Source organism: Camelus dromedarius, chromosome X (assembly GCF_036321535.1).
Source record: "Camelus dromedarius isolate mCamDro1 chromosome X, mCamDro1.pat, whole genome shotgun sequence".
Lineage (NCBI taxonomy): Eukaryota > Metazoa > Chordata > Mammalia > Artiodactyla > Camelidae > Camelus > Camelus dromedarius.
Window position 1 is genome coordinate 96780903 of NC_087472.1, and position 27919 is coordinate 96808821.

Consider the following 27919-nt stretch of genomic DNA (forward strand, 5'->3'; position numbering starts at 1 on the left):
TTTGTTTACTTAGCAGTGCTGAATTAGTCACCTGTGTTCCACATTTAAGGGCCTTTATCTTAATCAGCTCTAGAGCTTAGTTGTTGGACTTTAGCTGAGACTCTTAAAGGCAAAAGAAAAGCAAAGGAAGTGACTGTTCCCCCTGCCCACCCTCCCACCTGTGAAGTCTGCAGACAGTATTTGCAGTCAGTCCGTAAACTCTCTCTTCTCAGGTAAACCTTGGAAGACTCCCTTCAGTGCTGGCCTGTCTCAGGAGTGTACAGGACAGATGGAAGCAAAAGCAAAAGGCAAAGATGGAGGAAAATACAGGATTCAAAGACTGCTCCCCATACTCAAAAGTGAAGTCAGAGTGAGTCCTTTCAATATTTGCTTAGATGATGCAATGCTGGGATTTTGTTGGTGATCCTAAGTTTGAGTGTGGTTGGAAGAAAATGATTTTAAATGCTTTCTTCACTACAGGGAAAAAATCAGCTAAGTATCAGCCATCTAATTTATCTTCCATAGCTCTTCTACGTTGAGAAAATGGCTTTCAGGTAAGGATAGAGCCTGAATACACACATTACTTTTTCCTGAAACCCCAGCAAGACAAGAGGAAAGGGGTTGTTAAGATGGCATTAGCACACAAGGAAAGGCTGGGGAGAGGGAGACAATAAAACTCCTGTTTTGGGTTTTTTTTTTAATTATTTATTTATATTAAAAAAATTTTAATGGAGGTACTGGGGATTGAACACAGGACCTTATGCACACTAAGCATGTGCTCTACCACTGAGCCATTACCTTCCCCCCTGTTTTTTGCCATAGACTTAGTGGACTCAATTGACTCTTGAAACCCTGTACCTGTGTAACATTGACACAAAAATAACAGAAACATTTAAAAGCAAATTCTAAGAAAAGGAAGTTAATATTAGAAGTCTCATTTTTACTTTGTAAACTTTAGTTCCATGTGTCCAATGGAGCTCTTCCTGTAATGAATGCAGTATAATACAAAATAACATTTCTTGCCATTTTTTTAAATTTGAGAAGGTTCTGGTGTGTCTTTGTATCTCTGGACATTTTGTGGGTCATATCTCTGATTCATTTTCTGAATCTTTCATCAGGAATGTAATCCTCCATTGCAACATTGCTCAAGAGGGAGGCTGTGATACATTTGGGGGCGTGTTCCCCAGAATGGGAAATCATGTTGTTTCTGTGAAGAAAAACAAACTGCTTAGTCTGTCGTTAGCCTGGCTGAGGCCTTTCACAACCCAAAGTGGCCGTGGTGCTCCCAGGGCCTTCTCTGTGTCATGTACCTCACTTGCCTCCTGTTGCTGAGGGTGGAGAGGAGACTGTGTCTCCTTTCTGTACCTCCTCTCTGTCCTATCAAGCAGACATGGTACTGTTTGCTGCTCTTCACTTTGTGTTACTGGCTCTTTGTGGTTCCACTGACCTAAAGATGCTTAACTTATGACTAATAGATTTCTTTGTGCAATTACTGTTATCCCCTTGAGACACCTTCTGTTCTTGTTACTCATTTCTAGGCAGGATGTGAGGTTTAGGAAAAGCTTGCACCCTTACAAAACCTTTTAAACTTATTTATACTCCTGCTGAATTCACTATCACTCTTCAGGTATGAGGAACTGAATTTCCAGACATGAAAACCTTTCCTCTCTGAACTCCTGGATCACTTTCTGGATTTCTTATGACTTCATGCATGTTCTACTATTGTTGGTTCACACCTGATCTCTAGTAGACTATAATCTCCCTGAGGCCAGGGCAAGTATCTTTCTTGTTAGTGTTCCCACAGTGCTGACCTAATGCACTGACATATACATTGCAAACTGTGTGTTGTATGAACTCTTTAAAGTTCAAAATTGCATTATGATTTTGTTTCAGTTGAGCCTTTGAGGGTACCCATAGGCATTGGATTTGTTTGATTGCCACCAGCCTGAGAGTGTGTGTTGCTGTGTTTCTGACTTCCAAATCTAAAAACAGAGGAGACTGGGCTAGGCACTCTGTAAAGGCCTTCAGTCCCTGTAACTTTCCCCTCTTAGATTTATTAAGCACCCATTGAGTGTATGGTCTAGATATTTTGTTATGGTAGGCAGGGAGGAGAAATACAGTTTGCAATTCAGTTGCAAAGACAAAGCGGGTACACAAAACAGAATAATTATAGGGCAGCATCATTATAACATACAGATTAACTATCTAATAGATAGTGATTCCATATATTCGTCTTGTGCAAAGAAGTACCCAGGGATATTTGTCTAACCCTTGAACTTGTAATGTACCTAGGCAGTGATTTTACTTTTTTTGTGTATGGTAAGTCTTTTAAAGAAGGAAGAACAGTAATCAGAGGAAACAAGCCTGGTAAAACAGAGGACATTGACTTTGGATGGATGATTTTACTTTGACCGTGTTAGGACTTAACTTGTGCTCTCTTTGTGATCACTGTTTCCCCTTGAAACGCTTTCTGTCCCCGGCAGGTCCAGCCCAGGGCTGGGCTTTTGAAGCACCCTTGATATGTTCTTCTAGCTCATTCCTTAATGTTATTGAATATAGATAAGATTTAATGTCTTATCACTTTCAATATTAATAGGAATTTAAATGTCTGGCTAATAATAGTACCAGTTCAGATCCTGCACGTCATGCTTTAATGAATAGATATGTTTAATTTAGTGTTTATATTTATTTATTTATTTATTTTCCGTGGGGTAATTAGGTTTCTGTATTTATTTATTTTTGATGGAGGTACTGGGGATTGAACCCAGGACCTCATGCATGCTAGACATGCATTCTACCACCGAGCTATGCCTTCCCCTTTTTAATTTAAATTTAATACCCATTTGCATAGTAAGATATTCTACTGTCCTTTAAAAATCTCTTAGCTTAAGCATGCACCATACAAGATCTATTGTTATAATATACTTGTTTTTAAAATTCATAGAAAGGATGAGCTTCAACTCTCTAAAATGATGACAAAACCAGAATATACTAGATACCAAAGCTGAATATTTCCTTAAGTAAATTTCAAATTAGGACTTGAGTGAGCACCAAGGCCTCTGTGCAGAAGAGGGTTAGCATAGCAGGCCTGAGACTGCCATCTTTAGAAAGTCTTGCTTGCTGGGTTGACCCTTAGGAAACTCAACTTCTTAAAAGTTCCCCAAGCTGATAAAGCCTGGGGCACCAGATTCTGCTCTATCAGGTCACATAGATTGTTTGTGCAAATGTTGTGATTTATGGCAAACGCCTCATTTCCTCCTGGGAATTGTGAATTTTGGTAGTTGCGAGGCAGGGGCTGCCTATATGACCAGCCCCCAATAAAAATCTTGGGTGCTGAGTCTCTATAATGGATTTCCCTAAGGTAGAAGCTTGCACATATGTAGCTGCACTTTTTCTGCTGGGAAGAGGAAGATGCTCGTGGATCCCTCCCAGGCTGGGAGGGAGAGAGCCTCTGAAGCTTGTGCCTGGATTTTTCCAGACTCTGCCTTTGTCTTTTTCCCTTGCTCGCCTTGTATATCCTTTGCTGTGAAACTAAGCCACAAGGACAACTGCGTGCTGAGTCCTGTGAGTCATTTCAGTGAATCGCCGAATGTGTGGATAATCTTGGGGGGACCCCCCCATACAGCATGTTGAAATGGTATTTGTTTTATTTATGTAATGCCATCTTCCCCTCTGCTTTAGAGGAAAAACATAAATAAAAGGACTATTATATTTATTTACATTAAATATTTCCAGGTCACAAGACATTAAAAAACAGGTTTTATTTGTATTCCTTAAGCAAAGAGAAAGTAGTTTTTGAAAGCCACCGAAAACTCTTAAGCTCCCTTGTTTAGACCAAATTAGTGATTGGATTTTTTTTCTGATTCTCACAATAGAGTCTTTCTTCCTTCCCTCGGGCTATGGAGGCAAGCTATTTGGGCTAGTTCATAAGTAAATAGGTCATAAACTGCTCTCCATTCAAAAGTGACGTACTTATTAAAGCATTTATTTGTCCTACAGAGAGAGCACTAGCTCATTTCAAATATTGTTCACAGCCTAGATCCGAACGTTAAAGAGTACACATTGCACATTTTGTTTTAAACACAATAGTTTGTTTGTTTTTTGATGGTGCCATAAATATTTCCCTGGGAAAGCACTACCAGATAGGCAAAGCTTTTACATTGTGTGGGATCATAGACCTAAATGTAAGCACTAAAACTAGAACTCTCAGAGGACAACATAGGACTAAATCTTGGTTAAGGAGTAAATCATGACCTTGGATTGGACAATGGTTCCTTTGATACAACACCAAAAGCACAAGTGACAGGATAGATAAATTGGGCTACCTCAGAATTTTAAAACTTTAGTGCTATAAACAATATTAACAAGAAAATTTAAAGATAAGCCATTGAATGTGGAAAATATTTGTAAGACATATATCTGATAAGAGACTGTATTCAGATATATAAAAAACTTTTATAACTCAACAATAAAAAGACAAAAAACCTAATTAAAACTGGACAGAGGATTTGAACAGACATTTTTCCAAAGAAGATATACTAATGGCCAATAAACACATGAAAAAGATGTTCAGTATCCTTAGTCATTAGGGTGATACAGATGAAAACCACAATGAGATACCACTTTACATCTACTAGGATGGCTATAATAAAAGACAGACTATAACAAGTGTTGATGAGGCTATGGAGAAAACAGTCCAGCAGAACCTCATATTATTAAGCCTGGAGTTATCATATGACCCAGAAATTCCATTCCTAGGCATATAATCAAGAGAAATGAAAACGCAGTCTTCATAAAAACTTGTACACAGATGTCCATAGCATAATTATTTATAACAGCCAAATAGTAGAAACAACTAAATGTCCATCAACAGATGAATAAACAAAATGTATTTTCACATAGTGGTATATTATTCAGCCATGGAAAGAAATGACATAGTGATACATGCTACATCAGTGACACTTGAAAACATTATGCTAAGTGAAAGAAGCCAGTTATATACTGCATTGTAAGACTGCATATTGTATGATTCCATTTATTTGAAATGTCCAGAATAGGCAAATCCATAGAGACAGAAAGTAATGGTTGCTTGGGACTCTGGAGGGTGGGAGTGGAGTTGAGTGTATCAGTCAGGATTCAACTAGAGAAACAGAACAAGTGGAGATCTGTATTGAGAGGTTTATTGCAAGGAATTGGTTCAGGTGATTGTAGGGATTAGCTAGGCAAGTCCAAAATACATAGGGCAGGCATCAGGAAGGGTAGGCTGGAACTTTCAGGCATGAGCTGAAGCTGCAGTCCATAAGTGGAGTTTCTTCTTTAGGGAAACCTCAGTTTCTGCTCTTAGGCCTCTCAACTGATTGAATCAGGCCCACTTAAAATCAACTGATTATAGACTTTAATCATACCTACAAAATAACCTTCACAGCAATACCTGGATTACTGTTTGAACACCTAGGGACTGTAGTCCAGCCAAGTTGATACATAAAACTGAGCATCATGGGGTGGGTATGGAGGGTGAATGACCACTAGTGGATTTCTTTTTGAGGTGATGAAAATGTTCCAAAATTGTGACGATGGTTGCACAACTCTGAATATGTGGAAAACTGTTGAATTGTATACCTTAAATGGGAGAATTGTATGGTTTGTGAATTATATAAAGATTAAAAAAAAAAACTGTGTGTACTTGCATACCCATGTTCATAGCAACACTGATCACAGTAGCCAGGAGGTGGAAGCAAGTGTCCATTGACAGATGAATGGATAAACAAAATGTGATATATCCATATAATGGAATACTACTGACCTTAAAAAGGAAGGAAATACAAAATAATTTTTTTTAAAAGAAAAGAAATCCCATCACATGCTACAATGTGGGTGAACCTTGAAGACATTATGCTAATTGAAGTAAAGTCAGTCACAAAAGGACAAATACTGTGTGATTCCACTGATACGCTATCTAAAGCACAGTAGTCCCCCCCCTTATCTGTGGTTTCACTTTCTGCAGTTTCCCTTACCCAGTTTCAGTTACCATGTCAACCGAGGTCCAAAAATATTACATGGAAAACTATAGAAATAATTCATAAGTTTTAAATTAGCATTATGAGTAGCATGATGAAATCTTGTGCCATCCTGCCTGAGACATGAATCATCCCTTTAGCCAGCATATCCACGCTGTATATGCTAACTGCCTGTTAATCATTTTGGTAGTCATGTAGGCTGCCAGATGGACTGTGGTGGTATCATGGTACTTGTGTTCAAGTGCAGTGCAGGCATACCTCAGATACAGCAGGTTTGGGCCCAGACTACTGTAATAAGGCAAATATTACAATAAGGCAAGTCACGTGAATTTTTGTCTCCCAGTGCATATAAAAGTTATGTTTACACTGTGCTGTGGTCTGTTAAGTGTGCAATAGCATTATGTCTAAAAAAACAATGTACGTACCTTAATTAAAAATAGGTTATTGCTAAAAAATGCTAACCATCATCTGAGCTCTCAGCAAGTCATAACCTTTTAATAATAGTAGCATCAAAGATCACAGATCACCATAACAAGTATAATAATAATGAAAAAAATGGAAATATTGCAAGAAATACCAAAATGTGGCATAGAGACATGAAGTGAGCAAATGTTTGGAGAAATAGCACTGATAGACTTGCTATCACAGGGTTAGACACAGGATTGCCACAGACCTTCAATTTGCAAAAAAAAATGCAGTATCTGCAAGGTACAATAAAGTGAAGCCAATAAAACAAATTATGCCTGTATATAGGGTTCGGTACTATCTGTGGTTTCAGGCATCCACTGGGGGTCTTGGGACATATCCCAGTGGGTAAGAGGGGTCTAGTGTAGTCAAACTCAGAAACAGAAAGACTGATAGTTGCCAGGAGCGGGGAGGAGGGGGAGATGGGGAGCTCTTGTTTAATGGGTACAGTTTCAGATTTGTAAAATGAAAAAATTCTGGAGATCTGTTGCATAACAATGTAAATATACTTAACACTACTGAGCTATATACTTAGAAATGGTTAAGACAGTAAATTGTATGTTGGTTTTTTATCACAATTTTAAAAATGAAAAAAAAAAGACTGTCCTGCATTGCACTAGCAGCACCCCTGTTAACTGTGCCCCAACACCCTGTCTGTCCCATACCGTGTTGTACATAGTCTCTGAAATTAGAATGAGGGAATTTCTCAAAATGTAATAAAAGCCTACACTTAGGGAGTTCCAGTGATATTGGCTCAATTATTTCTATTTGTGGCTTATTTATTAACCTGTTTCTAGAAAGCTGATGGTATTTAGAGATGGTGAGTTCACATGATAAAAATTTGAGGTAGTGTTTACATTTGTTTTTTCTAATTAACCAAGACAGCTGCTAAAAGCAAGTAAAAACCTGGTCTTGAATGATCAAAATGTGGCTGCCTGGCCCTTCTCTGAATTTGGTGGACTGCTGGGGGTTTGTCTTCAGGGAAATGATGCAGAGCCCAGACCTGTGGTACCCGCCTGACTATGTCCCCTATGGTATTGTGATTCTGTCTGACCCCGTTTTCAGGCTGATAGTGAGGAAGAAGAGCAACTCATGCTAAAGCCTTGAACCCTGGTATTCCCACTTCCTGGTTTACCCCTTTCATCTTTAAGATCTTTTGCCAGTTGCCACAGTTGATAGATTCATCCAGAGGGAGGGGCAGCTGGAACTGGTGAGGCCAGCAGGCTGAGGGCCCTGCTCTTTCTGCCAGGAATGCCTTTGCCTTAACCCAGTGGTTCTCAATCAGGCGATTCTGCTCCTCAGGTGACACTTGGCAATGTCTGAAGACATTTCTGGTTGTCTCAACTATGGAGAGGGGGTGCCACTGGCATCTCGTGGGCACAGGCCAGGGATGTCCAGTGCACAGGACAGCCTTACAACAAAGAACGATCTGTCCCCAAATGTCAGTAGTACTGGGAGTGAGCAACCCTGCCCTGGGCCTTTGCAAGGCTAGCTCCTTGACATCCAGGTCTTGACCTAAATTGATCTTTTGTTGGGTGGGTTCTGATCAGCCAGTGTAAAGGTAGTTTTATTTCCCTCATTGCACTATCACTATATTTTGTCTATCTTTTGTCTACACCATCTTTCCCCCACATACAATATACTAATATATAAATTCCAAAAGCCTACAAAGATTAGAGACCTCACTCCTCTTCACTGCTGTATCCCTAGCTTCTTGCATAGTCTTTGGGACCTAGTGAAATGAATCAGTATTTGTTTCATCAATGAATCAAAAGGACTTGACTAGCTCTAGAAACTTGGCCTCCTCCATGACCCCCAGGGCATGCCAGCTCCTTTTTCTTAGTCCTAAAATCCCTGGTCCCTTCCTGCCTCCCCAACTCCTCCTCTTACCATGGTGGAATGGGGGAGGAGTGAAATTCTTGGAGGAAGCAGACCTGCAGGGCTCAGGGGAAGTCTCTGGAGCATTTACCACCAGAGGAGTGGCGGAGAGGAAGGACTCATGGGAAATAAAAAAAGCTAAGTGGGAAGGGCAAGGTGGAAGAGTCTGAGTTTGCCTGGCCATTCAACATCTTCAAATGAGAAAGAAAGGAATTAATATTTATTGAGTGCTTTTTAGGTACAGGGCAAAATAATCTCATTTAATCATTTTAATTCTTCTTTTTTTCCCTTTTATTCAATTAAAAAAATTAAAGTATAGTTGATTTATAATGTGTTAGTTTCTGGTTTGTATGATTCAGTCATACATATATATACATGTTCTTTTTCATTATAGGTTATTACAAGATATTGAGTATAGTTCCCTGTGTTTATCTATTTTATATATAGTAGTTTGTATCTGCTAATCCCAAACTCCTAGTTGATCCCTCCCTTTCCCCTTTGGTAACTATGAGTTTGTTTTCTATTTCTGTGAGTCTGTTTCTGTTTTATAAATAAATTCATTTGTATCATTTTTTAGATTCCACATGTAAGTGATATCATGTGATATTTGTCTTTGTCTGATTTACTTCACTTAGTATGATAATCTCTAGATCCATTCATGTTGCTGCAAATAGCATTACTTCATTCTTTTTTATGGCTGAGTAATATTCCAGTGTGTGTGTGTGTGTGTGTGTGTGTGTGTGTGTGTGTACACAACTTCTTTGTCCAGTCATCTGTCAGTGGATATATAAGTTGCTTCCATGTCTTGGCTATTGTTAATAGTCCTGCTTTGAACACTGAGGTGCATGTATCTTTTTGGATTAGAGTTTTCTCTGGATATATGCCCAGGGTGGGATTGCTGGATCGTATGGTAGGTCTGTGTTTAGTTTTTTAAGGAACCTCCATACTGCCCTCCATAATGGCTGTATCAAACTACATTCCCACCAACAGTGTAGGAGGGATCCCATTTCTCCACACCCTCTCCAGCAGTTTATTGTTTGTGGACTTATTAATGATGGCCATTCTGACCAGTGTGAGGTGATATCTCATTGTAGTTTTGATTTGCATTTCTCTGATAATTAGCAATGTTGAGCATCTTTTCATGTGCCTATTGGCCATCTGTATGTCTTCATTGGAGAGATGTCTGTTTAGGTCTTCTGCCAATTTTTTGATTGGGTTTTTTTTTGTTATTGAGTTGTATGAGCTTTTTTATATTCTGGAAATTAAGTCCTTATCAGTTGCATCATTTGCAAATATTTTCTCCCAGTCTTTAGGGTTATCTTTTCATTTTGTTTATGGTTTCCTTTGCTGTGCAAAAGCTTGTAAGTTTAATTAGGTCCTATTTGTTTATTTTTGCTTTTATTTCTATTGCCTTGGTAGACTGACCTAGGAACTTTTAATACTTCTGAGATGAGGACACTCAAGTCTGGCATAATCAATTAACATGTATAAGACCACACAACTAGCAAGTGGCAGAGTTGAGATTTAAATCGAGGGTTATGTGATTCTAAAGACCAAACTTGTTGACTCCTTTGCAGAGATCAGATAAGATGAATACTGTCCTTAAAGAGCTTCCAATCTGGTGCAGGGTTGGGGGAGGTAGGCCCCCAAATTAGCATGTGAAAGTTGTAGTGGGTATGACCTCTTCACCAACTTGGAGGTACAAGTGTCACTTCCCTGTAATCAAGTTAATAACTTGATTACAATTGGCTCAAACACCCACATACCCAAATTAGTAGTCAGTCCAGTATTGTACCCTCTCTCTCAAACCCCCCACCAAACTATATTCAAGAACCTCAGGGGTTTACAAGATCTGAATTGGTCAGTCCTAAATGAAAGGCAGACATGTGGTCATTACTACCTGGTCACTACTGAAATTAGTCATTGCCAGAGCTGGAGTGGTGGCCCAAGATTGCGACTGTTAATATTCAGGTAGCTGGTTTCTACTCATGGACTCAGCCATTGTCCCAGAGGGAGTCCCCATGCCAAGATAGTTCCAACATCAGGCATGTACCAAACCTGCTATGATCAGATATGGCCACAGCAATATTTCTGGTTCCACATGTTCTTGTAGAACCTGACTGTCCTCCCACCAAAAGAATCTAATTCTCTTCCCTTTGAAAGTGGGCCAACCTTAGTGATTTCCTCATATCAAATTGGATGCAGCAGAAATGAGCTGCATGACTTCTGAGGTTAGGTCATAGAAGGCGATGGGGCCTCCAGCTGATTACTTTGCTATGCTCGCCCTCAGAACCCAGTCACCATGCTGTGAGGAAGCCAGAGTTGCATGGAGAGACCACGTATAGGTGTTCCACTGACAGTTCCAGCCGCAGTCTGGCAGACAGCCAGCATCAACTGTTGGACATGTGAGTAAGCCCTCCATCAAGTCCTCCAGCTGAGACATAGTGGAGCAGCAACAACCTGTCCCTGATGAGGTGTGTTGGAATTGACGACTCACAGAATCCTTGAGCATAAATAAATGGTTGTTTTTCCGCTCCCATGTTTTGGGGTAATTTGTTTTACTGCCATTGCAATGGAAACCCCACGTATCACCTGTGAGATTTTCAGCTCTGCCACTGAGATCAACAGTCCAGATATCCCCATCTTCATTGTTTTCAAGGGCCTAGTCAAAGGTCAACTATGCTCATTCTGATGCCTCCCAGGGAGATTTCATCTGTTGTGCCTCTGTTTTAACATAATGTTTGCCATGGAAAGCTAGCTACTTGTGTCTGCCTGCCTGATCGACTGTGAGCTGTCTTGGAGGACGGGCCCACATTGTATTTGCTGTCTTCACTGGCACCTGATATATGGCAAGGCTAACAGCTCCTTCTCTACTCACCGCATGAACCATTGACTCCAAATTCAACCCCCTTATACAGTAGCAGACCTCTTCAGTGGCTTTGTTTTGTCCATATGTATGTTTGTATCTTTTCTTTAAAAACAATTCCTATATATACATACAATGGAACATTATTCAGCCTTAGAAAGAATGAAATTCCAACACATGCTATCACATGGATGAACCTTGAAGACATTATGCTAAGTGAAATAAGCCAGACACAAAAGGACAGGTGCCATATGATTCTACTTATATGAGGCATGTAGAGTAGTCAAATTCACAGAGACAGAAAGTAGGTTGGTGATTGTTGGGGGGCTGCAGAGAAGGGAATGGGGGCTTAGTGTTAAAATCAGGAGAGTTTCAGTTTGGGAAGATGAAGAGTTCTATGGATGGATGGTTGTGATGGTTGTACAACAAGGTGAGTGTATTTAATGACACTGAACTGTACACTTAAAATTGGTTAAATTGATAAATTTTATGTTACGTCAGTTTTACCACATTAAAAAATGATTTCTATATTATCTGTTATTTCTGAATATCACCAAGAAGATATGGGACCCATACCAGAAATTCAGCCCTGGAAGAAGCAATGGTGATGCCTTCTGGACAGTTTCATCTCTTCCTCAGAAGACTTCCATTTAAGAGCCATGCAAGAGAAGTCACGTGCACACAATGGGAGCCTCTTCTCTTTTTATCATGTGCCACTCAGAGCCTTCACATTGAAAGTTCAGCCTGTTATCCTCCCCGTGTACTTTCCACTCCTGTGGCTTTGGGTCTGCCAGCAGATTCTAACTTGGCAAAGCTCCTAAGGCACATGTCTTAACTCTCCACATGCTCTTTGTGGTGACCCTGGACTTGGTAGTAGCATACCCAACATGCCTGACCCCTTGGCTTGAAGGAAAGAACACTGAACGAGGAGCTAGAAGGCCTGGATTCAGGTCCCAGGCCTGCGCCTCACTGCCTGTGTGGCCTCACAAGCCGTTTTACAACCATGTTCTACTCTCACTTTCCCCGACCTGTTACAAATGTATTCTGAATTATATGCTCGTAGAATGTGTGCTCGCCTACCTTTCTCCCCAGATGAAGACTGTTAGTCATTCACTCTCATTGTGAACTGGTTTAATCAGATTACAAGAGGGTGTTGGACAGTTTTGTTGTATGGAGAAGACAGGCCTAGAAGAGGTCAGGAGTGAGGGAGGCAGAGGAACCAAGAGGAGTCTTTGGTAAGCACCATGGCAGCACTGGCTTCTAGGAACAGGGAGAGGAGTCAGGAGACTACCAGTCAGGTTAAACTACCTTTGCAGTTACACAGGAAGAGATCATGAAAACAATCTAAGGTAGGTTATCTTTGTGAGGTAGAGGACTGGTACCCTCCCTAAACTGAGTCTGATGTCTTAAGGAGAAAAAGGGGAGGGTCTAAAACCTCTTCCCTAGTTCTTTATTTTCTGAGACCACAGCTGTATCACTTAGGATTGGGCTCAGCTGTGACTAATAGAGACCCTAAAACTAGTGGCTAAAAATACAGAAGTTTATTTCTCAAAAGAAGTTTAGAAGTAAGTAGTCCAGAGCTAGTGTGCCAGCTCCATGGTCATAGGGACTCAGGCCACCTTCAGCTTTCCCCTCTGTCATCTTTAGGATATAGTCTTCATCCTTATGGTCTAAGATGGCTGCTGGAGCTCCAGCCATCACATCATAGTTCCAAGCAGCAGAATAGAAGAAGAGAGGAAGGTGCACATGCCACCTCCCTTCCAAGGCTTCCCAGAACTTCCACCCATTACTTAAGCTTACTTGTTAACTGTAACTTAACCTAGCTACAGTGGAGTCTGACAAATGTAGTCTTTTAGCTGGTAAGCAATATGCCAAGTGAAAAACTGGGGTTCTTTTCATTTGGGAGAGAACTGGAGAGTAGATAGTTGGTAGGCAGCTAGGCCCTGCACCACAACTGCCTAAAAGGCAGCAATGGGCATGGTCACTAGGAAATCCAATTCATTCAACCACACATTGCCTTAGCATTTATTGAGCAGTTGGAGTGCAACAACCACTTTTACTTTAAAACTTTAAGCTCCTTTTCATGTGTATAAAGGTATGAAATTTATCTGTCTTACCCAGCCAACAAAATTTACTGAATGCCAGCAAATGGCAGCATAGCACTGGAGAGGACAAGATGAGTAAGGTATAGCTTTTGAGCCTTCCCTCACTTTATCACTACTGCTCCTATTGCGTACATTTGTGATACTCTACACTCTCATGTTCTATAAACAGCTGTGACCTCCTGCCGGAGGGGAAATATCGAGGTGGGAGAGAGGAGGTCATGACATTTGAGGCAACACTGAGAACCCAGAAAATGTGGAATGCAGTGTGAATATCTATTGTTTCAAACTGGAGAGAGCTGTTTCCCTGAAAGGGAAAAAGTTAGATTTAGTACTAAGAATAGAGCAAGAGAAACATCGCCCCAGTGCCTTCAGCTGAGAAATGAATTTCATTAGAGTCACAGTTATTGTCTATTGTCCCCATTGGTTGTTCTGGCTGGGCTGAGATCTGATTTCCACTTCAATTCTCACACTTGGCATTATTATTTCCCTTTGTGTAACTTTTGGGAAAAAATTCAATATGAATCAGATTTTGTTTTTGGTTCCCACCAAAGAGAGACTTTTTTTTTTAATACGCTGAGAACAGGCTCAGACTTAGATCAAAATACTTCCATCACAATGGAATACCTTTTCAGAGTGCTGTTGAGTCCTCTGCCGTTCATTGTTTCAGAGTCTGCATTTGCACGACTGTTCCCGTCCTAATTTAGAACGGAGTGCACCTGCTGCCTAAAGCTTTGACTTCCTTTTGCTCAGTCTTCCTCTTTTAGTTTTTCTTTTTATGATATTTACAAACCTGAGATTTATTACTGGATGCTTCCCAGTCAAAAGAACCCATAGAACTCCCCAACTTCAAGGGAACAGTCAATTTCCTGATACCCAGTCTTTCTTGTTCTTACAGGCAAAGTTTGGATCTTCAGCCTTCTCAGATTTGATCCATGAGTGATCAAATTGGCTTCCAAATTTTCTTCCTTTAAATTACCCAGATTCTGTTTCTGATATTTGAAACCAAGATTTTAAAAAGTTGTGGTAAAAAACACATAAAATGTACCATCTTAACCATTTTTAAGTGTACAGTTTAGTAGTAGTAAATACATTCACATTGATATGAAAAAGATCTCTAGAACTTTTTCATCTTGCAGAACTAAAACTTTACTATTGGGAAGAAATTTCCCTCTGCCCTTCCTGGTTCTTCTGGCTGGTCTAAGAATTAAATTGACAGGAGACGGATTAATAGGAAAAAATTAAACAGAAGTTTAATAACATAATATACATGGGAGAGACGCAGGAAAGCTGAATCACTACCCAAAATGGCCTAAGCCCTCACCTTAAGTATCATCTTCAGCTAAAGACAAAAGAGGATGTTGCGGGTAGTGGTTTGGGACTTCAAAGGTGAGGAAGACAATGCACATTGGAGATGGAAAAGCAGATGTTTCATAAACAATGTTTGCTGGGGCAGACAGGGACAATGGGACACAGCAGACTCTGATCTCTAGGCCCTTCCCTTCTTGTTTTTAGCTCAAAATAATCCACTTTTTGGGATAACAAGTTTTGCTCTTCTATAATTCCCATTAAATGACAACTCCCTTTTTCTCCTTCCCCACAACCCCTGGAAATCACCATTCTACTTTCTGTTTCTATGAGTTTGACTAAATAGATACCTCATATTAATAAAGTATTTGTCTTTTGTGACTGGCTTTTTTAACTTATAATATCCTTGAGGTTCATCCATGTTGTAAAATGTGACAAGATTCTCTTCCTTTTTAAGGTTGAATAATATTCCGCTGTACATAGGTACCACATTTTGTTAATCCGTTCATCCATCGATGGATATTTGAGTTACTTCCACCTCATGCTGTTGTGAATAATGCTGCTATGAATGTGAGAGTACAAATATCTCTTTGAGACCCTGCTTTCAACCCTTTTGGATAAATACCCAGAAGGGGAATTGCTGCATCACGCGGTAGTTCTAGTTTTCATTTTTTGAGGAACTTCCATACTGTTTCCCTCTTTCAGTTTTAACCCAGAGGTATGTAAATCTTTATCTCTTTGCAGATTCAGAAGTGTACATCAAGGAAATACCAATATTTTTGGCAGACATCGAGAAAAAAAGGGTGGAGCAGAATTTATATCAAATTGAAATTATCAAAATGAAGTTATAGCGAAGTCACAGCTATGAGCCTTTCATTTTGAGATCAGACTCAAAAATATGTCTTCATTTTCCATCTGATTTTCACTTCTTTATACTATTTTTGACTTCCTCTCTTTAAACCTCATTTTCCTTTACTAGAATGAGTTCTCAGAGATAGGGAGTTAGAGATCACTTTTTTCTGGCTTCACTGCCTTTAACTGTTAGGTGAAATAAAACTAGACAGAAACCAAAGGCCCTGCATGTGCACCATTACATGAGTAGTTTTATGGCTAAAGCTACATGGCCTTCTGTTCAGACGGTGGTAGCGATGTTTGATGTCAAGCACTGCTGTGCTACACCTTTACACCAGATTTCTCTGATTGTTGTTAAAACACACACAGGCAGGGTCCCGTCTCTTAACAGTCTTAACTTTGAACTTTTTTCTTTTGATTCAAACTCAGCCTAAGTGGGCATGAGTAAAACCAGTACGACAGATGCCAGCCATGGAAGTTTTCCCTTTTACCTTTTTCTCCCAGACATTTGAAAGAATGGGAAAATTAAAGGGTGTTTTTTTGATGCCCAGATTTCTTGGAGTAGAAGCCCTCTGAGGATACAGCTGGGGTGGAGGGTACTAAGCTAAGGGAGATGGAATCCGGACTGTGGATTCGACCTACCTCAAGAAATTCCCTTCCTTCTCTGAGCAGCTGCCTTGCTTTCTAAGCAATCCTGAGGACACTGGTTCTCACCCTTAACCACACATTTGAATCACATGAGGTGATTTTTAAAATTCCCATGTCCAGGCTGCACTCAGACCAGTGACATCAGAATCTTGGGTGGGAGGAACGCAGGCATCAGTATTTTTGTAAGGTTCCCCAAGGCTGGGAACCACGGTGCCAAAGAGCACTATGATTTATAAATTTACCATTTTTATTAAGACACAAACTTTCATTTCAAAACTGAAGTACCACATAATCTGTGATATTTATGGTCTGAAAAATATAAGAGCAAGTATCCCTCGAGGATTATTCTTTGCCCCAAAAAGAACAAATGGGTAGCATGTGTGGGCTGGAAATCAGTATACCTGCAAATTAAGTTCCATTCAGAATCATTTTTTCATCTTATAAATATTTTCCCTCACTATGGCTAACGTTTTATTTCTCACATTTGTATGCAAATTTATACTTTCCAAAGAGCTCCAGGTCTGCTCTTCCTTGGAGTGTCCACTTATAGGTTCCCACACAGACTGCTTCTTGTGGTTCTAGTGAGTATTGAATGCTTGTGACTCACTGGAATGTTTACTTTTTAAATTCTTTTTCACAGTTGGCCTCCCTGTCTCCTTCTACCTTTGATGTTAACTGGCTAACACTGTGGTTCATTTCCTGTTATTTGCAACTTTAGAATCAAAAGCATAAATGAAGTCAAGGAAATGAAAGGCCCAGGTCAGCTATCTTGTTAAGGGTCACAGCTGCGGTTCTAGAAGGTCCCAGTTCAACAACTGGCTTGTCGCCCCTCCCTCCGTTCTCCGAATGGAGGCCTCTCCTGTGGAGGCAGTTATTAAGGTTGGCCCAAGGCTCTCTCAGAAACTGTGTTATCTTCACGAGTGGTTAGTTTTTCCTATGCTGCATCACATGTTTTGTTGCTTGGGAAATGTATTTGATGAAACAAGTGGATAATTTGTCCCAGTTTATTCAGCTTATAAGTCCTTGTCCTTGGACGTCCTTTATCCCTGAGATACCAGGAATAACTAGACAGTGCAAGTTTGCTTGTTGGTTAGGGGGAAGGGGTGAAAAGGAGGCGTTATGGACGGCTTTTCTTATGCAGAATTTGGAGGCAGAGGGACTTTCATTGCAATTTATAACTTAGTTCAAAATTCCAAGGTCATAAACTTAAACATCCACCTCTCAGGTTGGTTGTGCGGATTAAACAAGATAATGTAAGTTTGGCCCGGTAAATGTTTCTTAAGCAGCCACCTAGTGTGCTCACTTATTAGAAAAACATTCTGGTTTCAGTATACTTTCTGTCACAAGAAAAGAATTGAATTGAACAAGTCTTACCTTTTACCCTACTATATGCCAGGCTGGTTTTGTGGGGGGAAGGAACCCTAACATGACTTGCTACCAAGCTATTTAGGACCTAGGTGGGGAGAAGAGCTCCCCCCGTGGGGTAGATTGAGGAATATGAGGCAGCCTGTAAGTGGGGGCTGTGGTTCCTGGGGAGACTGATCCCCATAGACTAGGGTGGACCATGGAGCTGAGAGTTCAAGGACAGAGAATGAGCAGGAATTCCAATGAGGAAGAACATCTCAAACTGCTGTGCTGTTACCTCAGTGCTTGGCCTGACTCCCAAGGCCTCGGCTGCGTTTTGCAGCAGGTACTCCTTCAGGGCAGATGGCAGCCGACAGCCCCAGGCTACAGCCTCCAGCTTGTGAACTAGTAGGAGCCTTGAAACCCGGGTATACCCAGCCCTGAGCCAAGTCCTGGCATGAGGGGAGCTTAGAGAGGAGCAGGGCATCATGGCTGATAATCTTACCAGGACACCAGGACCATGGAGTCTAGTAGAAGGGGAGTTCTGCAAATGAACAAAAGAAGGGAAATGGGGAGTTGGTCGGGCAAAGACTGGAGCCACTACAGGCCATGATAATTTCAGTTCTGAATTTTTGTTTTCTAGACAGAAAACTAAAAATCTGGACTGTTCCATTAAAAAAAAAAACCCAGAAACTAAACAACCTTATATGTAGTCCCCTTGCACTGTCTTCAGGATGCTGCGTTAAGATCATGTGATACTGACCCCTATATTGACCCTTCAAAAAATGTTCTTTATGGTGCTCGCCTCTCTTTTCTTGCCACTCAGCACATTTTCTCTGCGATGTCTCACAACCCCTCTTTTATTTCCCCCTTGCTCTTTCCCTGCTTGCAAATCATGTGATTCTGTTTTTAAATGCTGTCTCCTTCTCATCTTCTGTATCCTGTAGACTTTTCACCATATCCTCTTTTGGACTTTTTCTAAAACAAAACACTAATAATGAAAAACTTTCCTAAAAATTGTTAGGATTTTGTATACAACATACACTGGGAGAGTTGGGGCTTTTACCACTGGAGTTGCCCCAGAGTTCACCCTGAAAGTCCAGGTTGGGAGAGTGTAGATTGTGATGATGATGTGATTCTAATTTTTATAAAAAGAAAGAACTCAGGCACAAATCCAACAGCATCTGCCACACAGCTTCAAAAGTGATCTTCCATATAAATACTCACATTAGAAGATATATTTTTTCAATCAGACCAAATAATCCCCTTCTTAACCTTTAAATAATCCTGAAAATGTATTAAAGATACTATTCCCCAAATATGCATCAATGTGTTTCATATGTTTTTTTTTGTTTATTTTCAGTACTGAAGCAAAGTAGCAAAGATTTATCTGAGTTCTGAAGACACTGTTTCCCTAGCAGGAAATGAAACTGCCAATGTTTCACAAAGTGCTTAAGTTGATGAAGAAATCATGCTGATTCACCAGAAGAAAATGGTCTTAATCGTAATCAACTGAACACTTGTGTAAGTGTTTTTAAAATTAAGTTGCCTTAAAAAATCAAATTGCTTTGTAGACAAAGTCATGTAATGGTATAATCCACAATTAAAAATGTGTTTTTAGAATTTCTGACTTAACGTGCTGAATAGAAAACATGAACGTCACAACCCTTTAACATTTTGGGATAGGGTGGTTGAATTGGGAGTGGAAAGAGAAGTCATTGGAAATTTTTAAGAAGAAAGCAATGTCAGGTCATATATACCACTTTTTATTTTATTGAGCGTCTGCATTTTTTGGTGAACTGTTTATATTTTTGCTTTAACCCAGTTAGGAAGTTGTGTAACTTTACACAGTGTCAAAGGTTTATTTTGTTTTGGTAACTACTTTTTAGCTGGTTATTTAGTTTACCTTGTAGTGTTCCAAATTATGTCTAAAACTATAGCTTGTTATTTTTCCAAAATATGATTTATCACTTTGCTAACCTTACACCCATGACCTTTTCTGCAAGAGTAATCAGAAAGTAACATACTGAAAGTCCCAGCCTCCCTTGCCACCAAGAGTTGCCTTGTGACACATCTCAGCCAATGAAGTGTAGGTGTAAGTGATGGTTAACAGAATTTTTTTTAAAGGCCAAGCTGTATAAGGACAGGCTGTATATTTTACCCTCTGCCTGCGCCTTTTCCCCATGTAGAAAATGAATAAATAGTTTGGAGGTGCCTGAAGTAACATTTAACCTGATTGCTGAGGAAGAATAGGGATTAATTAGGTGAAGGAGAATGGAGATCTTCAAAGAAGGATGGTGCCCCACCAAGAAATTATATATAATAAAGAATTTTTGAAGTGCTGGATATCGGATGTGTCTATCTTGGGATCACCAAAAGCCGGCTCAGTGAATAAGGGGCTATTCCAGCTCCAGTGGCAGAATTAAGGCCACAGTTGGGTGAATGGAAACAACAAAGAGACAGCTTTGACCCCAGGCTCGCTGAACTTTTTTACCAATGGAACTTTCCAGCAACACTTTGAGCTACCATGTAGGTAGGTAGTCATTTCCCCATCACCAAGTGTGTTGAGGCAGATGCTGGCTGATGTCCACCCAGGAAGAGTAGAAGTGGGAGTCCTGTGTTACTGCAGTGATTGTCCTGTTTCAGTTTCGTTCAAGCATTTTTGTTCGCATATGCCCAAAAAGAATTTTGAACAACTATGTACCCCCTCACATATTTTATTTTGTCTTTTAAAAATTTAAGTTTTAAATTTTCTCTTGCATATTTCAATTGACATTTTATATTTTTAAAATCATAGATTAGATAGTTGCAAAGAACATGATTTTTTAATTGAAGTATAGTTGACTTACAATGTTGTGTTAGTTCCTGGTGTACAGAATAGTGAATCAGTTATGTGTATATACATAATACATATATATATATATATATATATGTTCTTTTCATTATATGTTATTAAAAGATACAGAGTATAGTTCCCTGTTCTCTACCGTAGGTCCTTATCGTTTATTTTATATATAGTGGTTTCTATCTGCTAATCCCAAACTCATCATTTACCCTCCCCAACCCTTTCCCCTTTGGTAACTATAAGTTGGTTTACTATGTCTATCTGTTTCTGTTTTGTAAATAAGTTCATTTGTATCTATTTTTTTAGATTCCAAATATAAATGATATCATATGGTATTTTTTTTAAATTTATAATAGACTTTATTTTTTTAGGGCAGTTTCAGGTTTACAGCAGAGTTGAGCAGAAAATAGAGTTCCCACATAGCCCTTCCCACCCACACATACATACTCCTCTACCCTCAACATCCCTCATCAGTGTGGCATATTTGGTACAATCGATGAACCAACATGGACACATTATTATCAACCAAAGTCCGTAGTTCACATTAGGGTTCACTCTTGATGTTGTACATACTATGGGTTTTGACAAATGCATAATGACATGTAGCCACCACTATAGTATCATACAGAATAATTTCATTGCCCTAAAAATCCCTTGTGCTCCATCTATTCATTCCTCCCTCCCTCCCTCTCCCCTGGAAACCACAATCTTTGTATTGTTTCTGTATCTGTGCCTTTTCCAGAATGTCATTTGGTTGGAATCGTACAGTTTGTAGCCTTTTCAGACTGGCTTCTTTCATTTAGTAATAGGTCTTTCAAGTTTCCTCCATGTCTTTCATGGCTTGATAGCTCATTTCTTTTTTTTTTTTTTACTGCACATATTTTTTAAATTTACATATATGTACTGTTCATTGTTTCTAGGAACGTTTAGAGCTTTAGCTTTTTTAATTTACATAGTTATCAAAGGAATAAAGCCAACCACAAAATAAGAATTAACTCAAAAAGATACATACACCCTGCTGTTAACAGCAACATTATTTATAATTGCCAAGATATGGGAGCATCCTAAGTGCACATCAATAGTTGAACAGATAATGGAGATGCAGCACACATATATGTAATGGAATACAGCTCACCATAAGAAAGAAGGATACTTTGCCATTTGCGGCCCTTCACTCACTTTATTTTTTTGCACTTCAAAAAGCAGAATTTTATAACCGGCAGAAACATTTCCATTACATCAAAAACAACAAAATACCTAGAAATAAACCTAACCAAGGAAGTTACCTATACTCCGAAAGCCAAAATGACACAAAGAAATGGAAAGATTTCTCGTGCTCTTGGATTGGAAGAATCAACACTATCAAAATGGCCACACTACCCAAAGCAATCCACAGATCCAACGCAAGCACCATCAAAATACTCGCAACATTCCTCACAAAACTGGAACACACAATTCCAAAATTTATAAGGAACCACAAAAGACCCCGAACAGCCAAAGCAATCTTTTGTAGGTCTTTTTTTCCCTCTTTCTTCTTTTTTGTTCTCTTTTCTTATGGTTTGGTGACTAGAGAAGTTTCTTTAACATTTGTTGTAAAGCTGGTTTGGTGGTGCTGATTCTTTTAGCTTTTGTTTATCTGTGAAGCTTTTGATTTCTTCATCAAGTCTGAACGAGAGCCTTGCTGGATAGAGTATTCTTGGTTGTAAGTTTTCCCCTTTCATCACTTTAAATATATCGTGCCACTCCCTTCTTGGCTGTAGAGTTTCTGCTGAAAAATCAGCTGATAACCTAATGGGAGTTCCTTTGTATGTTACTTGTTGCTTTTCTCTTGCTAATTTTAATATTTTCTCCTTATCCTTAATTGTTGTCAATTTGATGACTATGTGCCTTGGTGTGTTCCTCTTTGGGTTGATCCTGTGTGGTACTCTCTGTGCTTCCAGGACTTGGGTGACTGTTTCCTTTCCCAAGTTGGGGGATTTTTCAGTGATTATCTCTCCAAAAATTTTCTCAGGTCCTTTCTCTCTCTCTTCTCTTTCTGGGGCCCCTATAATGCAAATATTAGTGTGCTTCATGTTGTCCCAGAGTTCTCTTAAACTATCCTCATTCCTTTTTATTCTTTTTTCTTTTTTTATGTTCTTCAGTAGTGATTTCCACTAATCTGTCTTCTAGCTCACTGATCTATTCCATTGCCTCATTTAGTCTATTTTTGCTTCCTTCTAGTGTGTTGTTCATTTTAGTGATTTTATTCTTCAACTCTGGATGTTATTTATATTTTCCAACTCTTTGCTAAAGACTTCACTCTGTGCATCTGTACTCCTCTTGAGTTCTCTGAACATCTTCGCCATCATTACTTTAAACTCTTCTCAGGTAAATTGCCTGTCTCCTCATCACTTATTTCCTCTTCTGGGATTTTATCTTGTGGCTTGGCCTGGGAGATATTCCTTTGCCATCTCATATTGTCTATCTTTCTATGTGTTTGTAGGTTCCTTCCACAGGCTTTGGGATAGTTGTTTTCTTATTTCTAGTATCTGTGCCTGGTGGGTGAGGCTGGACTAGAGGCTTATGCAGGTTTCCTGGCAGGAGGAGCGGTGCCTGCCCACTGCTGGGTGAAGCTTGGTCCTGGACCTCTGGTGGGTAGGGCTGTATCCAAAGGCCTTTGTGGTTTAGGAGGTCTGATGATGGATGTGGCTGTGTTCCCACCTTGTCTGTTGCTTGGCCTGAGGCTTCCCTACAGGCTGTTGGGTGGGGATAGGTCCTAGTGCTAATGATCCAATCAAGATGTCAGCCTCCAGGAAAGCTCATGTAGATGAACGCTCCCAGAATGTCTGTGACCAGCTTTTTGTCCCCTGGGTGAGCCACAGCCATCCCCTACGGCCCAGAAGACCCTCTAAATCCAGCAAGCAGGCCTGGCCCAGGTTCCTATGAAGTCACTGCCTCTGCCCTTGGACCTGGTGCACACAAGTTTCCGTGTATGCTTCCCAAGCGAATGGAGTCTCCATTTCCCCCAGTCCTGTGGGGCTACCGGCACTAAGCCCCCTGGCCTTCAAAACCAGGTGTCCTGGGGTCCCCTTCTCTTCCCAATGGCCGGACCCAACCTGAGAAGCCTGACATGGGGCTTAGAGCTCTCACTCCTGTGGGAGGGCCTCTGTGACTTAACTAATCTTCAGCTTGTGGGGCCCAATTATATTGTGAACACGCCCCTCCTACCATCCTGCTGTGGTTCCCTCTTTATGTTTCCAGTTGCATAAGATCTTTTTTGCTAGGTTCCAGCCTTTTTTTCGATGACTGTTTAGCATTCAGTTGTGGTTTTGTTGTAGTCGCGAGGAGAAGCGAGCTCATTGTCCTACCACTGCACCATCTTGACCGGAAAATCTATCATATGGTATTTTTCTTTCTATGACTTACTTCACTTAGTATGAGGATCTCTAGGTCCATCCATGTTGCTGCAAATGGCATTATTTCATTCAAAGACATGCTTTTTGATGTACTGTGTATCATGTACATACTATAAATCTATTTTTATTGCTTTGAAATCCCAGCACAGCTCATTTAGCTCATTCAGTTAATGAAAAGTGCCTGCTCTATACCTCATGGCACAGCCAGTCATTGTCAAACCAATCAGCCAAATCTAAGTTTTAAAGAATTGTGGAAAATATTAACCCTCTCCCTGCTCACCAGTCAATGGTGGACCTAAAACTGACATGATTCTTGCCCTCATGAACTTGCGCTATTATGAGACACAGATCTGAAAGAATTCCACAGATAAATAGCAAATCACAATTGGGAAGAGTGCAGTGAAAGAGGTGTTAGTGGAATGTATAATAGGAGGTGGATGAGTGGTCTGGGAGGGCTTCCCTGTGGAAGTGACATTGAAGCAGAGAGCTGAGGAGTAAGAGTTCGTTATGTGAAGGGGGATGGAAATCCTTAAAGAAAATCTGCCTTTATTTTTCAGTTCAAATAAATGTTAAATACTATCTCACTTCTAATGCTTAGATAAAGCAGTTTGTCACATGGATAAAATAAGTTGCTGTTGCTGTTCCTCTCAATGTTTTTCTTTTACCAGAAGATTTCTTATTTTCAGGTTTTGAGAGAGAAAATTGTCCCAAATTTAGTCTGGGATAGAACTTTTATGTCTAATGTAGTTACAGTCTTTCCTGGGAGGTAAAAAACAATCCTGACAAAATGCTTGAGTAAGCAATCTCTTTCTGGAAAGTTATGGTTACCCTCCCTGCCCCCCTGCCCCCCTGTCCCCAGCCAACTGCTGACACTTTTTAACCAGTAGTTCCCTTATTGTACCACTTATATCTATTCCAAGAGAGAATCTTTGAAAGAGAAAGAAAAATACCATGTGATATCACTTATATGTGGAATCTAAAAAAAAGACACAAATGAACTTATTTACAAAACAGAAACAGACTCACAGACATAGAAAACAAACTTATGGTTACCAGGGTGGGAAAGGGGTGGGAAGGGATAAAGTGGGAGTTCGAGATTTGCAGATACTAACTACTATATATAAAATAGATGAACAGGGTTCTTCTGTATAGCACAGGGAACTATATTCAATATCTTGTAGTAACTCATAATGAAAAAGAATAGAAAAGGAATTTATGTATGTATATGCATAACTGAAACATTATGCTATACACCAGAAATTGACACAATGCTGTAAACTGACTATACTTCAATTTAAAAAGAGAGAGAGAATCTTTGAATTTGCTTGCTTAGGAACCTTTTTCTGTGTGGAGTTAGAAATAAAGCCTTGGTTTGTGCTCCTAAGCAATCTGAGAAGCTGGTGGAGGGGAGCAGAATATGCACCCCCCACAACATGCCTCTTTGGCATAAGAATTATTTTGGACTGATTATTTTTAAGAACTAGCAGACATAGGCAAAGCTCTGAAAACCAAGTAGCAATTACCCTTTTATAAGAGACATTTACACTTAAGGAGAAATCTCCATTTATAAGGGTGTCTTCCTCCCTGTACCAGGAAGAAGAAAACGTCTAAATGTCTAGAATCTCTCTTATCATTTGGAGAAGGCAACAACTTAAATCTGCCATACTTCTGTTTACTCTGCTTTTCCTGATAACTACCCATAACTGGTTCCCCTCACCTCCAGCATCGTTCTTTTGTCCTTTGCTGGAGATGGTATTGAAGGTGGTCGCTTGGGCCATTTTGTCTCGAGAGTTACTCAGTTTCCCTGGGTCTCTCCCATGTATATAGGAAGTATACGTGTTATTAAACTTCTGTTTGTTTATCTCCTGTGAATCTGTCTTTTATTACAGGGGAAATCTCAGCCAAGAACCTTGAAAGGTAGAGAAAAAATTATTTTTCCTCACTGACACTGGCTTAACTCTCAGAGAACTCCCTCAGGAGTTGGACTTCACTGAATTATCTTTGGTTTGGTGCCTAGAAGTTTTTACACTTTGAGGTAACACAATCTGCTAAGATTCAGGGTGGATGAGGGATACACCTTTGTTTAGTCACGTGGAAGAAGGGCTGTTATGAAAGGGGAGATGGGCAAGGGGAACTGAGCGTGACCTGTTTACCTCAGAGCCATCGTCAGGCAGGTTATTTCCAGAAAGAGTTTATGTGGTATTTGAGGTTTGGAAACCAAGTTCCTAAAACTCAGTCACCTGGAAAGTTCTCATATACTTCAAGTGGCAAATATTTCCCAGTTTGAAGGCCTTGAACTAGTTGACTCTTCTCTGCATGGGGCAGAGGCTTATATAAGTAACTGTAAAGTGACTTATCAGAGATCATGTCAAGCTATGATTCTTGGGGTTCTGGGACAGAGGCCCCTGGGGCAGCAGCCTACATCTTTTCGAGTATCCTCAAAACCCACTCTTGTCAGTGGCTCCTTTGAGGACAGAGTGATTATTATTCAGTGGTTATTGTTACAGAAAGATCACATTGTGCTGTAGTTTCTGAAATGTAGGCCTTGATGAAGTAGACTAGAAAGAAACATAATATTTTGAGTTTCTCCCCTAGGGTTTGTTTTAAAAGCTAAGTCTCAAATAATTATCATTTGAACCAAAAGACTATATATATTTCATTGGAAGAAAGGCATATTATTAAAAAAATACTTTTGGTTTTGTCTTATCACTTGTAAATATTAAATTTTGACTTCCTTTCTCAATCCAAATCTCATTTTTTCCTACAAGCCATTACCAGGAAATACCGAAGTTTTAAAACATACTATTTGTTTTTTTCCCATTGAGTTTTAGTTAGAAAGAATAATAAACTTCATGAAATTCAAACCTAGGACAATACACCCAGAAAAATACTAACACAATAACCTGAATTGCAAAACTTGTTTAGCAAGTTTCAGCTGGAGGTTAATTAAAACCTGCTCCGAAACCTCTTAAAACACAGACAGGAATGTAAACCACACACACCACCACCTAGATTCTTCCCTTGGGAGTTTTCTCCTCCCCACTTCCCTGGATTTCGATGGGAACTTTTCCCCAGAGTTCCATCTGGTTTGGCCTGAGACCAATAGGGTTCTGTTTCTCCTATCCCAGGGGAGGAGCAATAGCACGGTGGGTAGGCAGCCTCTCCTTAGCAGTTACAACTAACAGCGTGCTACAGCACTCCTGAAGCTTTTAGCTCGTCTGGGAGGTGGAGTGGTGTTGGGGTGGGGACTAAGGGGTTGTAAGAATTTCCCCTGGTGTTTCATGTTTTAAGATACAGAGGAGTTAAGTGACATTGTTCTGGACAAGACAGCACAAAGAGAGGTCAAAGGCAGAAGAGGAAAAGGTGGAAATGCTGCCTGACATTTGACTTGCCGGTCAGAGAATATTGAACTGACCGAACACTCTAGAATTTTAGCTGTATATTCTTTCAGAAGTTCCTCGGGGTTACCGCTATTATTTCTTTTGTCCAGCCTTGTTTAGAGTGATTGTCAGCTAACACCCCGTTGGTGGATAAGCATCTGCGAGATGTGCAGGAAACAAGGCCGGGGTGTGAGCATAACATAACGCTGTAACAACATTGCACAAGACTGCCTCAGTACTGCATGCCAGCATACGGACCGACCATCTCGCTGACAGGCATTTGGATGGTGATTATTGCTGGATCATGTCCCGGAATCAGGCTTGAAGCCAGAGGAACTGGAAAATGATTTTTGTTGTTCAACTCCTTGGAAGCCCATGTGGAAAATTTAGCAGAGCACATTTTTGTTTCTAGTAACAGAACTCATATATCATTTGAGGAAGAGAGAGTGAAGTGGGATATTTCCTGAACCACTTGTCTTGCCTTGAAGCTGGTTTTCTGTGGAACAGTCGAATTTTCTTTCAGAGCTGGCTGAGGAGTTTTGAGGTAGGGAGCAGTCGACAGTCCCACATTCCCCAAGCTCCTCCACACCTAATCTAAGCACAGGCAAGACCTTTTCCAGGTGACAAAGAAACAGTCAGTCCCAAAGCACCACCAGTTTTAATGACTAAAAGCCACTATGTATGGTTAAACTAGACAATGAATTGTGGTTTGTGAGGTGTATCTGGGGCCCGGCTGTCCAGTTCAGATCTCAACCACATTACCTTCTGGTTGTATAACACAGAATAAGTTGCTCCACCCCCTGCACCCTACCTTTCTTATGCACAAAAGGATGGCTTTGT

General features: G+C 40.1%; 1 long non-coding RNA gene across 1 annotated transcript; it reads left to right on the forward strand.

The window, feature by feature from the left end:
- The first annotated feature begins 181 nt into the window (after nucleotides 1-181).
- On the forward strand, nucleotides 182-27919 carry LOC135320285 (uncharacterized). Its single transcript, XR_010379537.1, has 5 exons — nucleotides 182-349; nucleotides 10630-10744; nucleotides 18823-18983; nucleotides 25589-25734; nucleotides 27190-27919. It is a non-coding gene; the product is annotated as an uncharacterized LOC135320285 (long non-coding RNA).